Source organism: Phyllobates terribilis, unplaced genomic scaffold (genome assembly GCF_046119375.1).
Source record: "Phyllobates terribilis strain yellow unplaced genomic scaffold, ASM4611937v1 Scaffold_3__8_contigs__length_932513732, whole genome shotgun sequence".
In the NCBI taxonomy this organism is placed as follows: Eukaryota; Metazoa; Chordata; class Amphibia; order Anura; family Dendrobatidae; genus Phyllobates; species Phyllobates terribilis.
The window spans coordinates 295,511,472-295,528,816 of NW_027362763.1; positions in this window are offsets into that span (position 1 = coordinate 295,511,472).

Here is a 17,345-nt window from a genome sequence, read left to right on the forward strand (position 1 = left end):
CTGCACATGTTGCAGCGACTGTGGCAGCACCGACAAGCCCTGGTGCAATACGTTCTGACGTATAGCCTGGGCCAACGAGATTCAGAGGTGGGGCAAATCACGCTGGAGGAGTGGTCTCAGATCAGGGACCTATGCACCCTTCTGCACAGTTTTGAAATGGCGACGAAGATGTTTAGTGCTGACGATGCCATTATCAGCATGACTATTCCGGTGATTTACATGCTGGAGCACATGTTAAACAGAATTCGGAGTCAGGTGGTGGCACAAGAGGAGGTGGAGGAAGTAGAGGAGGAGGAGTTGTATGTGGAAGGGCTAACATCTGCAAGGTCCAGACGGTCGGCAGCACCAGGGCGGCAGGCATGTGAGGGTGGGGGAGATGATTTTACCAGGGCGCATGGTAGCAGCCAAACTAGGGAGGAAGGTGCAGGAGCCCAGGAAGAAGTGGAGGACGAACTGATGGAAGACTCATCAGATGAGGGAGACCTTGATCACATTTCTGTTGTGCGAGGTTGGGGGGAGAGGACAGAGGAAGGAAGCATGATTGTTACCTCGCCACCAACACAACAGGGACTTGGTGCTCCTGGATGCGCAACACACATGAGTGCCTTCTTGCTGCACTACCTGCAACATGACCCTCGAATTGTGAGAATTAGAAATAATCCTGACTACTGGGTTGCCACACTGTTAGATCCCCGGTACAAAAGTAAATTTGCAGAAATTATTCCTGCCATAGAAAGGGATGCACGCATGCAGGAGTATCAGCAGAGACTGTTGCAGAATCTTACATGTGCTTTTCCACAAAATACCAGTGGTGCACGTAGTGAATCTCACAGTTCCAACTTGCCAACCGTGGTCTGTATGGAATTGTTCAATAAAGGGCCCAAAATTAAGATAACATAGATGGGAGAGGTCTCTATGAATAGGAATTCCTAAGTATTTGATACCCTGTGAGGGCCAGGCAAAGGGAAAGTTGGACTGGATTGAATCCTATATGGATTTAGGGAGGGAGACATCGAGGGCCTCAGACTTCGCTGCATTGATTTTAAAGTTTTACCATGTAACAAAGTGATCTATTTCAGCCATAACAGCAGGGATGGATATATGTGATTGAGTGATATATACTAGGACATCATCAGCAAATAGAGAGCACTTGTACTCGGTGCCTCCCACCTCAATCCACCTAATATTGGGGTTATGGCGAATTGATGAGAGCAGGTGCTCCGTCACTAGGATGTATAAGAGAGGGGACAGAGGACATCCCTGCCTTGTCCCATTGGTGATTGTGAAAGGTGATGAAAATGTTCTGACGCACCCCCTGGGCCTTGGGACACCCGGAGCCGGACCCTTTTTGGTGGATGCTGGTGGTTGTAGTCTTCGTGGCGGCGATCCGGTTCCGTGGCTCAGGGCGGTCAAACCAGTGGCGGAACTATTTATGTGGTTTTGATGTTTAAATGTCCGACTACGCCACCCGTGGATTGCGGTCAGAGTGAACCGCCGCTACAGGGCAGACCGCTAAGGCTGGTGTTGTGGGTGCAGCAGAGCGTAGCATAACTCCCCACGGGAGGAGTATAGCCTCAGGGCAGTGTATGCGGAGGATGGGGGTGATGGTGCAGGGCAGCAGCAGTAACGACACGGAGTCAGTGATGCAGTTCAGGGCCTTTACTCACAGTTCTTATTATCCAGACCACGTCTGCAGGTAACTGCTGCCCACGTCGTACTGTGCTCACCAGGTGAGGGGCTCAGACAACTCCCAGATAACTTTGGAGCGCTTCACAGGACCCCCTTTGTGTGTCCTTTGTCTGGCCTTTCTTACCAACACTTCTGTCCGGCTGCCTCGGGCCTCCTCTTGGTAAACTTGGCGCCAGTTTCCCTGACCCTATGTGGTGCCTTCCTAGCGGGTGGAGCAAGGGGCTGCACCACATAAAATGTCAGAGCCTCCGGTTTCTAGCTGAGGGTCGTTTCCTGCCTCCACTAGTTCGGGGACCGGTCTCCCCCTTTGGCCTGACCCCTCCACGCAGGTGGATTCGGGCGTGCGGTGGCGACTCGCCCGTCCGCACACCTGGGATCCCTTCATTCCTCGTTCCTGGAGCCTTCTCCGCTCCTCTTCCTTCCTTCTCCCTCTTGCAGGCCTGGGCCTCTGTTACTAGGCCCGCCTCCGGAGCAGAGCTCATGCAGAGCCCCTGCTCCCTGCCACTTCTGCTCAGACTTTTCTGCACTGAACTAAGATGGTGCCCACCTTTTATACTCCCTTCTCAATGCACCCAGGAACTGCTTCCTCCCTGCTCCTGCACTGCAGGGTTCCCCTTCCTCAGTGTTCCCTCCCCCCACTCCAGCCAGGGACAGGGACTGTCGTGCCCATCTCAGGGGCATATTGGTCGCCCTGCCCCACGGCAATGTGGTGTAATGCATGCAGGTGTCGGGTCCTGATCCACACTCCATCCTTATCTGAGAGTGAGATATCACACCTCTGGGTGAGGTGCAATACGTCTGTAGCAACCGAGCCCTCGGTGCTACAGTTCCATTTATCTTCAGCCTAGGTGACGTATTGTGATACAGGGCCGTGATTTTGGCTATAAAAGGGTCCCCTAGACCCCTACCCCAAGCTTTTTAAGAGAATCATATATGGCGTGCCAGGAGACTCTATGGAATGCTTTCTCAGCATCCAACGAGAGTATCTACTTACAAATTTTTAACTGCATCTAGCCCAGGAAATACTTTGTGCCTAGTAGCAGTGTCTGCTAGTCAGCGGATTATCCCGGCTGTTAAGCAAGCTACACCACCTGTAGTTTGGACACTTAATTTTTTCAAAGGAAATGCTTCGGGACCACGGGATACTTAGTGAAGAGCATCAGGAGGCACCCCAAGGCATAGGGGCTGGGACTGGCACTAGGATGCCTTGCGGTGGACAGCCGAGCTCGATCCTTATAAAAGCTTTTTAACTGCAGCAGCTTTAGTGGACGCTACTGGAGCTGGAATTACGCGGCTGCTGGCATGAGACTTGCCCTCCAATAGATCCTTGTAAATGGATTTAAAGTGTATTCATTCAAATTAGAGGGACAATTTAAATTAAAAAGCTTAGAGCTGCCTCCACCACAGGGGGGCTCTCTCGACCCACCAGCGGACAGGCACCAGTATTGAGAGAGGGGGGCTGGCCGTCAGGGTTCACCGCGGCTCTGGCACAAACCCGGCGACACGGAGGTGGCACGGGCAGGAGCGGACTGGCCGTCTCGGCTTCTCACTTTTTGGATTTTAGAAGGGCATGACATGCCTATATCTGTGTCTCCCCCTCCTTTTACTCCTCCACCTCTTTTCTTTTCGCATGACTATATGTACTTGTCACTTTTCCATGTGTTAGTTGTGTCTTCTGAGCAGTTTGTCAGCTTTTGGACACCTTTGAAGGTGTTTTCTATGTGTTTCTATGTGTTTTTGTTTGCCTGCCATTGGTTTTAACGGTGTTCGAAGGTGTTCGACGAACAGTTCGACGAACAGTTCGGCGAACACACGGGTGTTCGACGAACCGAACCGACCTCAAACACTACGGGGGTGGCTCAACACTAGTCTACATTATCAGTGGAGAGGCGCGTGCGCTTATCTGTGAGCACACCACCAGCAGCGCTGAACACACGTTCAGACAGAACGCTGGCTGCGGGGCATGACAAGATCTCCAAGTCGTAAGTGGCTAGCTCCGGCCATTTATCCAGATTGGAAGCCCAAAAAGAGCAAGGGTCCAGTGACACAGTCGTGGCTTCAATGTTTACTTGGAGATACTCCTGTACCATCGTCTCTAGGCGTTGACTATGTGTCAGACTTCTTGTCTCCTGTGTTCTTGCAAAGGATGGGCTAAAAAAGTGGTGAAATGATTCCGCAAAATTGATGTTACCAGCAGATACTGTGGTTCTGTTACGGTTTGAGTGCTGAACACTTGACGGTCCCACGGTTGGCAAGTTGGAACTGTGAGATTCACTACGTGCACCACTGGTATTTTGTGGAAAAGCACATTTAAGATTCTGCAACAGTCTCTGCTGATACTCCTGCATGCGTGCATCCCTTTCTATGGCAGGAATAATTTCTGCAAATTTACTTTTGTATCGGGGATCTAACAGTGTGGCAACCCAGTAGTCAGGATTATTTCTAATTCTCACAATTCGAGGGTCATGTTGCAGGTAGTGCAGCAAGAAGGCACTCATGTGTGTTGCGCATTCAGGAGCACCAAGTCCCTGTTGTTTTGGGGGCGAGGTAACAATCATGCTTCCTTCCTCTGTCCTCTCCCCCCAACCTCGCACAACAGAAATGTGATCAAGGTCTCCCTCATCTGATGAGTCTTCCATCAGTTCGTCCTCCACTTCTTCCTGGGCTCCTGCACCTTCCTCACTAGTTTGGCTGCTACCATGCGCCCTGGTAAAACCATCTCCCCCACCCTCACATGCCTGCCGCCTTGGTGCTGCCGACCGTCTGGACCTTGCAGATGTTAGCCCTTCCGCATACAACTCCTCCTCCTCTACTTCCTCCACCTCCTCTTGTGCCACCACCTGACTCCGAATTCTGTTTAACATGTGCTCCAGCATGTAAATCACCGGAATAGTCATGCTGATAATGGCATCGTCAGCACTAAACATCTTCGTCGCCATTTCAAAACTGTGCAGAAGGGTGCATAGGTCCCTGATCTGAGACCACTCCTCCAGCGTGATTTGCCCCACCTCTGGATCTCGTTGGCCCAGGCTATACGTCAGAACGTATTGCACCAGGGCTTGTCGGTGCTGCCACAGTCGCTGCAACATGTGCAGAGTTGAATTCCACCGGGTAGGCACATCGCATTTTAGCCGGTGAAGTGGCAGGCCCAACGACTTCTGTAGAGATGTAAGTCGCTGAGCTGCGGGATGCGAACGGCGAAAGTGAGCAGACAGCGACCGTGCCCTCTGCAGAAGGCCATCTAGTCTGGGATAGTGGGCTAAAAATTGCTGGACAACCAGGTTCAACACGTGAGCCATACAAGGCACGTGTGTGACATTGCCCCGGCGAAGGGCCGCACCCAGGTTTGCAGCATTGTCGCACACGGCCTTCCCTGGTTTCAGGTCCAGTGGAGACAACCATTCATGAAATTGGTTCTCCAGAGCTGACCACAACTCCTCAGCTGTGTGACTCACATTTCCCAGACATTTCAATGTAAAAACCGCCTGATGACGTTGAGCCCTACTGCCAGCATAGTAAGGAGGTGTGCAGGATCCCTTCTGCGCAGTTAGAAAGCTTGTGGCATGACCAGACAGGCTTTGTGTGCAGGTGGAAGACCGAGAGGAGGTTGAGGAGGCAGAAGCAGTGGAGGAACTTTGACATAAAGAGGATTGACGCACAACTCGTGGGGACGGCAAGACTTGGACAGCAGCCCCTTGTCCTGCTGTCACCATAGTTACCCAGTGCCCAGTCAGCGACATGTAACGCCCCTGTCCATGCCTACTCGTCCAAGTGTCTGTGGTGAAATGCACCCTGTCACACACAGAGTTTCTCAAAGAAGCGGTGATGTTGTGTGCGACATGCTGGTGGAGCGCAGGCACACCTTTCTTTGAGAAGTAGTGCCGACTGGGCATCTGGTACTGGGGCACTGCGACGGACATAAGGTCTCGAAAATCCTCTGTGTCCACCAGGCGGAAAGGCAGCATTTCTGTAGCCAAGAACTTGCAGATGGTGAAATTCAACCTCTTAGCTTTCTCATGGCTAGGAGGAAATGGTCTTTTACTTGTCCACATCTGAGGGACCGAGGGCTGGCTATTGTGCTTAGACGGGGTTGATAAGGGTGTCCCCGGCAAACTGCCAGTCTGTAAGGAAGATGCAGGCGGACATGTTAGGTTGCCTTGATCCAAAGGTGGTGCTATCGATGTCGGACAGCGCTCAACACCAGCTGGTGTTACCACCTCCAAAGAAAATGATGACCTGCCAATCACGCTGGCTGTTGCGGGTAAAGAGGTGGCAGGTCTGCGCCCCAAAACAGGTGTGACTGCTGTCCCCCGAGTCACAGAGGATGAAGAGGCCGCGGATGCACAAGATATGGCAGACAGTGGTTGGCCCGGCCGGCTAGGCCGCATTGTAGCACACTGAGCTTCCCACTGCAACTTATGCTTCATGTCCATGTGCCGGTTCATGCATGAAGTACTCAAACTATGTATTTTTTGGCCTCTACTTATCTTTTGCTGACAAATGTTACAGATAACACGAGTTGGGTCATCTTTATCGATCTGAAAAAATGCCCAGGCTATGCAAGGCTTAGCACCCATGCGACCTGAAGAGCCACCACGACTTGTGGTGAGAGGCAGAGTTGTGTTTGAGGATGCAGTTGTTGACGTGCTTCCAGTACTACGTCTCTGTCCAGGAAGGCACAACCTGACCTCGTCGTCACTAGCATCTTCCTCCACCTCCTCTGCTGACCTCATCTCTTGGCTGACTGTGGGTTGACAGTAAGTGGGATCTCCAACCTCATCATCATCACCCTGTGCGTTATCACACCCGTCGTCCTCAGAGCCAACCTGTTCCTGCCCTGACAAAAAACTAAAGTTGTCGCTCCAATCAGGTATTTGAGTCTTATCATCGTCTTCCTTATTGTCTCCACCAACAGGAGTTACAGTTTGGGAATGAGGGTCTACATTATGGTCAGAACCTTCTGCATCTGGTCCTGAATCTGACTCATAAAGATTTTGGGCATCAGTGCAGATCATTTCCTCGTCTGGATTCACAGAAGCGCTGGAGTCGACCTCTGATTCCCAGGCTATAGTATGAGTAAACAGCTCGGCAGACTCAACCATCTGTTCTACCTCATACTCAGACGGGCAGCTGGAGATTTGGGAGCTGTGAGGAAGCAAGTGCGATTGGGGTGACACCTTTGAGGACTGGAGTATTTGTGATGTTGAAGTTGATGTGGACTTAAAGGAGCACTTGATATCCGTTGAAGCACCTGCTGTTTTTGTGCCTCATCTGGAATTTGTAGCGATTGGCGTGGCCGTAAGAAAGGGATCTTATCACATTGTCCGCTAAAAGAAGTAGACATTTTAGTTTGGCTGGAAGATGGTCTTTCTTCTGCAGATGTTACTGTTGCTTTAACACCTACCCCACGGACACAACCTTTTTTCCCCTTTCCAACATGCCTATTCCCCTTTCCACCAGCAGCAGGCCTTTTTCCACTCATTTTGGTGGTTAACTAATTAACAACTCTGGAGTTGTTTGCACAAGAAAACAATGGATGGGAACCGAGCAGAGCTGAGTGGCCAAACTGTGGTATTGGCCAAAACTATTGGCTGGGTTAGATGCAGAAAAAAATTATATTCAATTTGCAACCTGATGGAGATCAGTATAGATGGACTAATAGAGAAAGTCCCACACACTGCTAGAAGGCCAAATATTTTTTCAGAGCTAGATGCAGATAAAAATTATTTTTAATTTGCAACCTGATGGAGGTCAGTATAGATGGACTAATAGAGAAAGTCCCACACACTGCTAGAAGGCCAAATATTTTTTCAGAGCTAGATGCAGATAAAAATTATTTTTAATTTGCAACCTGATGGAGGTCAGTATAGATGGACTAATAGAGAAAGTCCCACACACTGCTAGAAGGCCAAATATTTTTTCAGAGGTAGATGCAGAAAAAAATATATTCAGTTTGCAACCTGATGGAGGTCTGTATAGATGGATTAATAGAACAAGTCCCACACACAGCTAGAAGCCCAATATTTTTTCAGAGGTAGATGCAGAAAAAAATATATTCAGTTTGCAACCTGATGGAGGTCAGTATAGATGAACTAATACAACAAGTCCCACACACAGCTAGAAGCCCAATATTTTTTCAGAGGTAGATGCAGAAAAAAATATATTCAGTTTGCAACCTGATGGAGGTCAGTATAGATGGACTAATACAACAAGTCCCACACACAGCTAGAAGCCCAATATTTTTTCAGAGGTAGATGCAGAAAAAAATATATTCAGTTTGCAACCTGATGGAGGTCTGTATAGATGGATTAATAGAACAAGTCCCACACACAGCTAGAAGCCCAATATTTTTTCAGAGGTAGATGCAGAAAAAAATATATTCAGTTTGCAACCTGATGGAGGTCAGTATAGATGGACTAATGCAACAAGTCCCACACACAGCTAGAAGCCCAATATTTTTTCAGAGGTAGATGCAGAAAAAAATATATTCAGTTTGCAACCTGATGGAGGTCTGTATAGATGGATTAATAGAACAAGTCCCACACACAGCTAGAAGCCCAATATTTTTTCAGAGGTAGATGCAGAAATAAATATATTCAGTTTGCAACCTGATGGAGGTCAGTATAGATGGACTAATACACCAAGTCCCACACACAGCTAGAAGCCCAATATTTTTTCAGAGGTAGATGCAGAAAAAAATATATTCAGTTTGCAACCTGATGGAGGTCTGTATAGATGGATTAATAGAACAAGTCCCACACACAGCTAGAAGCCCAATATTTTTTCAGAGTTAGATGCAGAAAAAAATATATTCAGTTTGCAACCTGATGGAGGTCAGTATAGATGGACTAATACAACAAGTCCCACACACAGCTAGAAGCCCAATATTTTTTCAGAGGTAGATGCAGAAAAAAATATATTCAGTTTTCAACCTGATGGAGGTCTGTATAGATGGATTAATAGAACAAATCCCACACACAGCTAGAAGCCCAATATTTTTTCAGAGGTAGATGAAGAAAAAAATATATGCAGTTTGCAACCTGATGGAGGTCAGTATAGATGGACTAATACAACAAGTCCCACACACAGCTTGAAGCCCAATATTTTTTCAGAGCTAGATGCAGAAAAAAATTATATTCAATTTGCAACCTGATGGAGGTCAGTATAGATGGACTAATAGAATGATGCTATGCCCAAAAGATTTTACTTCACTAGGTGCAGTAAAAAAAATTGTATTCTATACACAGGTGGTATATCTTGCAACACAGATAGGCTACTCCACTGACTAACACACTCTGCAATAGGCCAAAAAGGATTAGCTTTGCTAGATTCAGCCAACTGCTGTGAAAAAAACTTGCACAGCACTGGCACAGACCTGCCTGGCAAAAACTGATAGGGACTGATGTAACCTAGTCCTGAAAAGGACTCCAATTACAATTAGTCTTTACTCCCACAATCTATCTATTTAAGAGCACAGACCTGCCTGATAAAAGTCGTAGGAAATGCTGTAACCTAGTCCTTAAAAGGACTGCAATCACAACTATTCCCTACTCCCAAGCTATCTGTAGATTTGTGCGAAAATTGGCTTGAAATTAACAAGGTATAGCGCACACAGCAACAGCGGTGCCGTCTAACACGCAGCTGCAGCAGTGAGAAAATGGTGGCGACGGGGAAAATGGCTTGGTCTTATAGGGCAAGGACATGTGACATACACTGCCAATGACACATGCCCTTGCTTGTGTGAAAAAAAGCACTTCGCTCCGTGTGTGCGCTGCTGATAGGCTGACAGATTGCACCTCCCCACTGTAAATGCGGGAAAGAGAAAAAAAAAAATGGAGATCTTCATTGTTCCTGCAGAGATCCATCCCCTGCCCCTCCCCCCACCCCGCTGTACACTCAAACTGCGTATTAACATTAATTTTCATCATTACTGAGAAAAAATCCAGTTATGATTTTGGTGCACAAACAGTTATCGAACATAACCTCGAACAGCCGAATTTTTCTCAAATTGTTCGTGTTCGCCGAACGGCTCGAACACCGCCCAAAACAGCTTGAATTTGAGATTGGCGAACAGTTCGAGTAGAACAACGCTCATCTCTAATCAAGACACACTCAATAAAGGAGTCATTCTGCAGGTGGGGACCACAGACCACATCTCAGTACCAATGCTTTCTGGCTGATGTTTTAGTCACTTTTGAATGTTGGTTGCGCTTTCACACTCGTGGTAGCATGAGACGGACTCTACAACCCACAGAATTTGCTCAGGTAGTGCAGCTCATCCAGGATGGCACATAAATGCGAGCTGTGGCAAGAAGGTTTGCCATGTCTGTCAGTGTAGTGTCCAGAGGCTGGAGGCTCTCTTGACACTATGCTGTCTAATAGTGCACCTTACTTCAGCAGTGTCTTTGCTTCTGCTTCACAGAAGAGGTGATACCCTATGTACAGGTCTGCTCCACTCAATGAATGTCCGTCTTGCAGGACCCACTCCTCCTCCACTGAAATCCCACTACTCCTAACATGTATATAATGCACCCATACATTTACCTACTTTACATTTACACAATATATCTGATGTTTTCTGAGGTCTGGATATCTGTAGACTGTAGTAGAAAGACTTCACTGGAGGAGGATGAGGGGGTGGGGGTTGCTGTAGCTCTTTTAGGATGGGCACACATTGTGTGGTGCAGATCTCTGTAGACATTATCTCCTCCTCTGTGACCACAGATTATGTAGGACACTAGTTGTCTGCTCCCTGCTGATTTACAGGTCGTTCCCTCTACTGCTCACAGCCAGACTGGGTGCTGACATTCCTTTGCGCTGACCTACACTCATACTTTCTTCTGGGTGACAGGCTCTGCTAAGGTCCTGCCCCCTACCTCCCCCTCTGCTGCCAGATCCTAAAGCAGTTATCTGTTGGCAGAGCTTATGTGTCAAAAGGAAAATAAATAATATATTACCTATGAAGTGCCGCCAACTCCTCCCTGCCACCCTAGGCAGGGCCCCTCCTGTGCCTAGTTATAAATACGGCCCTGTACATAGTGCCAAAATATTTAGCAGCACTTTACACTTTATAGTATAAAAGTATAAATCCAACATACAAATTACACTAATGTAGACTGAACTCACCAATATCAATAGGTTTAGTAGCCCTCTAATGTGTATGGATGTACCAGCCAAATGATCATTGGGGGATCATCAGATTGCCGATTGCTTTGTTCTATGAAATAAACCACCAACAGAGATGTTTGTCTGTAGCTTTCTGATAGAGAACACATTAGCATTGGGCCAAGTGAGCACTCCTGTGAATGATCAGCCAAAGCATCATTCAGCTGACTGACAGCAATCTAATGTGTACAGTCTAATTTAAGGAGTTCTCCAAGAAATGTAAAAAATAAATAAAATGAATAGTAGATATTTAAATATGAAACATTTTTCTAAGTATCTTTATTTAGCAAAAAGGTATTCTTTATCTAGTGCACTCTGTCAAGATTTCAAAGATGGCAACTGCCATATATATCATTGTGCAGCTCGTCCTAGATTTAAGAACACTTGCAGTCTCTCTCACCTGTGGTCACCACTCACCTGACTAAAATATTTAACCTCTCTCTGTCTTCAGGCATCTTTCCCTCCTCATTTAAACATGCCATCATAACCAGGGGTGGATTAAGAGTAGCAAGGGCCCCGGGCGGTTTAGAATGCGCGGGTCCCCCCCCCACACACACCTGATGTATCACGTGACATGTCACATGATGCCCTTTGATAGATCATGTGATAGTTCACGTGAAATTAATTTGCACAATATTAATATATTAGTTATAATATTTTTTTTTACAATAAATGTATGACTTAATATTGAGCTCAATTAAGTATGCTGACATCCGCTATATACAGTATGAGACCCTACACACAATATGAGCTGCCACAATCCATCCATACACAGCAGGAGGCCGCACGTAGCCATCTGTACACAGCAGGAGGCCGCACGTAGCCATTTATATACACAGCGGGAGGCCGCACGTAGCCATCTATACACAGCAGGAGGCCGCACGTAGCCATCTATACACAGCAGGAGTCCGCACGTAGCCATCTATACACAGCAGGAGGCCGCACGCAGCCATCTATACACAGCGGGAGGTCCCACGATGCCATCCATACACAGCGGGAGGCCGTACGGTGCCATCTATACACTGCGAGAGGCCGCATGGTGCCATCTATACACAGCGAGAGGCCGCACGTAGCCATCTATACACTGCGGGAGGCTGCACGTAGCCATCTATGCACAGCGGGAAGCCGCACGGCGCCATCTATAAACAGCGGGAGGCCGCACGTAGCCATCTATACACAGCGAGAGTCCGCACGTAGCCATGTATACACTGTGGGAGGCTGCACGTAGCCATCTATACACAGCGGGAGGCCGCATGGTGCAATCTATAAACAGCGGGAGGCCGCACGAAGCCATCCATACAGAGGGGGAGGCCGCACGGCGCCATCTATAAACAGCGGGAGGCCGCACGGTGCCATCTATACACAGAGAGAGGCCGCACGTAGCCATCTATACACTGCGGGAGGCTGCACGCAGCCATCTATACACAGCGAGAGTCCGCACGTAGCCATCTATACACTGCGGGAGGCTGCACGTAGCCATCTATACACAGCGGGAGGCCGCACAGCGCCATCTATAAACAGTGGGAAGCCGCACGGAGCCATCTATACGCAGCAGGAGGCCGCACGTAACCATCTATACACAGCAGGAGGCCGCACGTAGCCACCTATACACAGCAGGAGGCCGCACGTAGCCATCTATACACAGCAGGAGGCCGCACGTAGCCATCTATACACAGCGGGAGGTCGCACGGTGCCATCCATACACAGCGGGAGGCCTTACGGTGCCATCTATACACTGCGAGAGGCCGCATGGTGCCATCTATACACAGCGAGAGGCCGCACATAGCCATATATACACTGCGGGAGGCTGCACGTTGCCATCTATACACAGCGGGAGGCCGCACGGCGCCATCTATAAACAGCGGGAGGCCGCACGTAGCCATCTATACACAGCGAGAGGCCGCACGTAGCCATCTATACACTGCGGGAGGCTCCACGTAGCCATCTATACACAGCGGGATGCCACACGGCGCAATCTATAAACAGCGGAAGGCCGCACGTAGCCATCTATACACAGCGAGAGGCCGCACGTAGCCATCCATACAGAGGGGGAGGCCGCACGTAGCCATCTATACACTGCGGGAGGCTGCACGTAGCCATCTATACAGAGCGGGAGGCCGCACAGCGCCATCTATAAACAGTGGGAAGCCGCACGGTGCCATCTATACACAGCAAGATGCCGCACGTAGCCATCTATACACTGCGGGAGGCTGCACGTAGCCATCTATACACAACGGAAGGCCGCACGGCGCCATCTATATACAGCGGGAGGCCGCACGTAGCCATCTATACACAGCGAGAGGCCGCACGTAGCCATCTATACACACCGGGAGGCCGCACGTAGCCATCTATACACAGCGGGAGGCCGCACGTAGCCATCTATACACAGCGGGAGGCCGCACGGTGCCATCTATACACAGCGGGAGGCCACACATAGCCATCTATACACAGGGGGAGGCCGCACGTAGCCATCTATACACAGCGGGTGGCTGCACATAGCCATCCATACACAGCGGGAGGCCGCACGGCGCCATCTATACACAGCAGGGGGCCGCACGGCGCCATCTATACACAGCAGGAGGCCACACAGTGTCATCTATACACAGCGGGAGGCCGCACGGCGCCAACTATACACAGCAGGAGACCGCACGGTGCCCCACAGATACAGCGGAAGGCCGCACGGCGCCCCCCCAGAGACAGCAGGAGGCCGCACAGCGCTCCCCCAGAGACAGCGGGAGTCCGCACTGCACCCCCCCAGAGACAGCGGGTCTACTCCAGTCTGATCCGCTATCTCTCAGACAACTCTCTCCTCGACCCTCTACAATCTGGTTTCCGCTCCTTACACTCCACTGAAACTGCCCTCACTAAAGTCTCTAATGATCTACTAACAGCCAAATCCAAAGGTCACTGCTCCCTGCTGATTCTACTTGATCTCTCCGCTCCATTTGACACTGTGGATGACCAGCTCCTCCTCACTCTGCTCCGCTCTATAGGCCTCAAGGAAACTTTTCTCTTCTGGTTCTCTTCCTACCTCTCTGATCGCTCCTTCACTGTTTCTTTTGCCGGCTTCTCTTCCTCTCCTCATCCCCTTACTATCGGGGTCCCGCAGGGCTCAGTCCTAGGCCCCCTCCTCTTCTCTCTATACACAGCCCCTATTGGACAAACAATCAGAAGATTTGGGTTCCAGTATCATCTCTATGCTGACAGCACCCAACTATACACCTCTTTACCTGACATCACCCCTACCCTAATACAAAATACCAAGGATTGTTTGTCTGCTGTCTCTAATATCATGTCCTCCCTTTTTCTTAAACTGAATCTCACTAAAACTGAACTGTGTTTCTCCCCTCTACTAACCCAACTCTACCTAAGATCGAAATTACCTTGGAGGGTTCAACCATAACTCCCAAGCAGCACACCAGCTGCCTTCGGGTCATATTCGACACTAACCTTTCCTTTACCCCCTATATCCGATCACTCACTCGCTCCTGTCACGTGCATCTTAAAAACATCGGCAGAATCCGACCTTTTCTCACCTTTGAGAAAGGTGCCGATGCCTCCATCTTGTGCCATTATTGTCATTACACTGGTTGTCCACCCGCTACAGGGTCCAATATAAACTCATCGCTCTCAGCCACAAGTTCTCCACAGTTCTGCACCGCCTTATATCTCCTCTCTCATCTCTGTCTGTCGCCCTACACGTGCCCTCCATTCTACAAATGACCTAAGACTAACATCTCCCATAATCCAAACCTCGCACCTCTGTCTCCGAGACTTCTCTCGTGCTGTGCCAGTTCTCTGGAATGCACTACTCCAGGTGATCTGACTGATGCCTAGCCCCCATGTCTTCAAGTGCGCTTTAAAAACCCATCTCTTTAAACAAGCCTACCACCTTAACTACTCAGTAAATTAACTTTCCTCTGTTCCCTCCTTCTAAATATTATTCAGAATCTGTTCCCTACTCTTCATCTGTCTCCACACCCTCCATGCACAAGATAACTGCACTCGGTACTTGAGTATTGCATTTAAACATACAGGCTGATGACAGGATCATACAGCTTTATATGAAAATCCCTATTTATTATAATTGCCAGACCTGAAATAACAAGCACTATTCACCTATTGTGTCCCCCCATTTCCTTGTAGAATGTAAGCTTGCGAGCAGGACCCTCACTCCTAATGTAACTGTTTAAACTGTCTTACCTTGTATTGAATTTATTGTCTGTACTTGTCCCCGCTTAATTGTAAAAGTGCTGAGGAATTTGTTGGTGCTATATAAATAAAAATTATTATTATTTTTATTATTAACACTTGCAGTAGGACGGACTGCATGAAGCACAAGACAGATGCACAAAGACTGTAAGGCTGACTGAGTTGAATGTTCTTTTTCAGTCAGCTTAAAAGAGATATTCATCTTATCCTTTAGTCCGGCTCTACTATGTGTCCTATCAGATGGATTGAGCAGAGGAATGTGCATTCACAATGCCTGATCAGACGCTGCTTTGGCATGACCGCTGTCTCGAGCTGAAGTTCTTTACGAAGCCTGTCCTAATGCATGTCCTCTAAAATCTAGCACATGCTGCACAATGATATAGATCAGTGTTTCCCAAACCCCATCCCCATGCCCCCCCACAGGTCATGTTTTCAGGATCTCCTTAGTATTGCACAGCTGAGAGAATTCCTGATGCCTTGGTGATACTTCAATCACCTGTGTAATACTAAGGAGATCCTGAAAACATGACCTGTGGGGGGCAGTGAGGATGGGGTTTGGGAAACACTGATATAGATGATAGTTGCCATCTTTCAAATCCTGACAGCATGCACTAGATAACGCATACTTTTTTGCTAAATAAAGGTATTTAGAAAAATGTTTAATATTTAAATGTGTATAATTTATTTAAATTATTTATTTTATTAAAATTTCGGAGAACCTCTTTAAGATAAATAAGTCGATTAACAAACTAATTGACATAAGAGCCTTCCTAGTGTAGAGGTAGAGAAAATGATGTAACACCCCTCTGAAGATCACTGTTGTTTTAATGTGTGCAAAATGTATTGTATGACATGTAATATCTTCCTGGAGGCTTCAGCTCCTGTTAGTCAGAGGTGACATGGTTAACTGTAGGGCCGGCCTATAGTTGAGGATAAGTAATAGGGAACAGTGTGCCAGTTTCTAGTTTTAGACTATGTTCACACATCATGTTTTTTTCAGCATTTTTTGATGCAGTTTTTTTTGCAAATTACCAGCTGCTTTTTGCAGTACCAGCAAAGTCGATGAGAAAACAGAATTCTCTGTTCACACATCATGTTTTTTTCTGTTCAGGATTTTGTGCCTTGCATGTTCTTTTGGAAAATAGAGCATGTCACTTCTTTCAGCGTTTTTTGACCCAAAGGAAATAATGGGTGGTAAAAAAACGCTGAAAAAACGCACCAAAATGTGTTTCAGCGTTTTTTCAGTGTTTTTGATGCCAAAATAGAATTGGGTTCTTTTCTTTCTCAGAACTTTATGTTCATGCATAAAAAGATACAGAGAGACATTGAAAAAAACGCTGAAAAAAACCATAAAAAAAGCACCAAAACTGCAAGAAAAATCCTGAACAAAATTCCCTTGAAGATCATGTTTTGCTGCGGAAAATTAATGCCAAAAAAACATGATGTGTGACCATAGCCTTATAGTTAATTGTTAGTGCAAGAGACAAAAAAGGACATCCTCAGATGAAGATTAACATCACCGAGTGTGTATGTGGGAGAAAAAGACAGGGAAAAGGAGCAAGACTCAGCAAGAATTCTACAGTGGCGGCAGTTATTCATAGCTGCCAGTTGGGGCACTTGGGACAGAAAAGTTAAAGAAAGCAGGGGTGTTAGCTATACCTGGAGATCAGCCATGAAGGAGTACAGGGCCAGCAAGACAGAGACATGTAATTAAAGGGATAAGAGAAGAAAACATCAATGGTGAGCTTGAATTTACATTAATATGTAATTAAAGTGGTAGCTAGTGAGAGCTCCTCTACACCGTTTACAAAAGTGCAGTTAGGGTGCAGTGGTAACCATGAAACACAATGACCCATGTGGCCCAGTACCAAGAAGATGATATTCCATTACCCAGTTTGTCCTGTTGTTTCTCAGCAACATTTATCACAAGCATTGTGCTGCCATCCACTAAGAATATTCCTCTTTATTATGCTGAAGAAAAAGCTTAACATTTTTCCTGATACCCCCTGTACATAAGTTTTGCTGTCAGTAAAATGGACTTTATTTTTGAAAAGCCATCTGGTTTCTTCATCGCAAAGTTAAAGGGGTCTGGTGTCACACAAATCATGCCAGAACGCAACCTGAAGGTGTCCATAATCGAACTGTAACTGCATGCACTCACCCAGGGACCCCTTTGTAAGGTGTTTGGTTGAAATCCCCCTTACACTAGCAACACCCTAAATATACTGCCGGTATCTGTGTATACACAGATATGAAGTTAGTTATGGTACAAGGAGTGT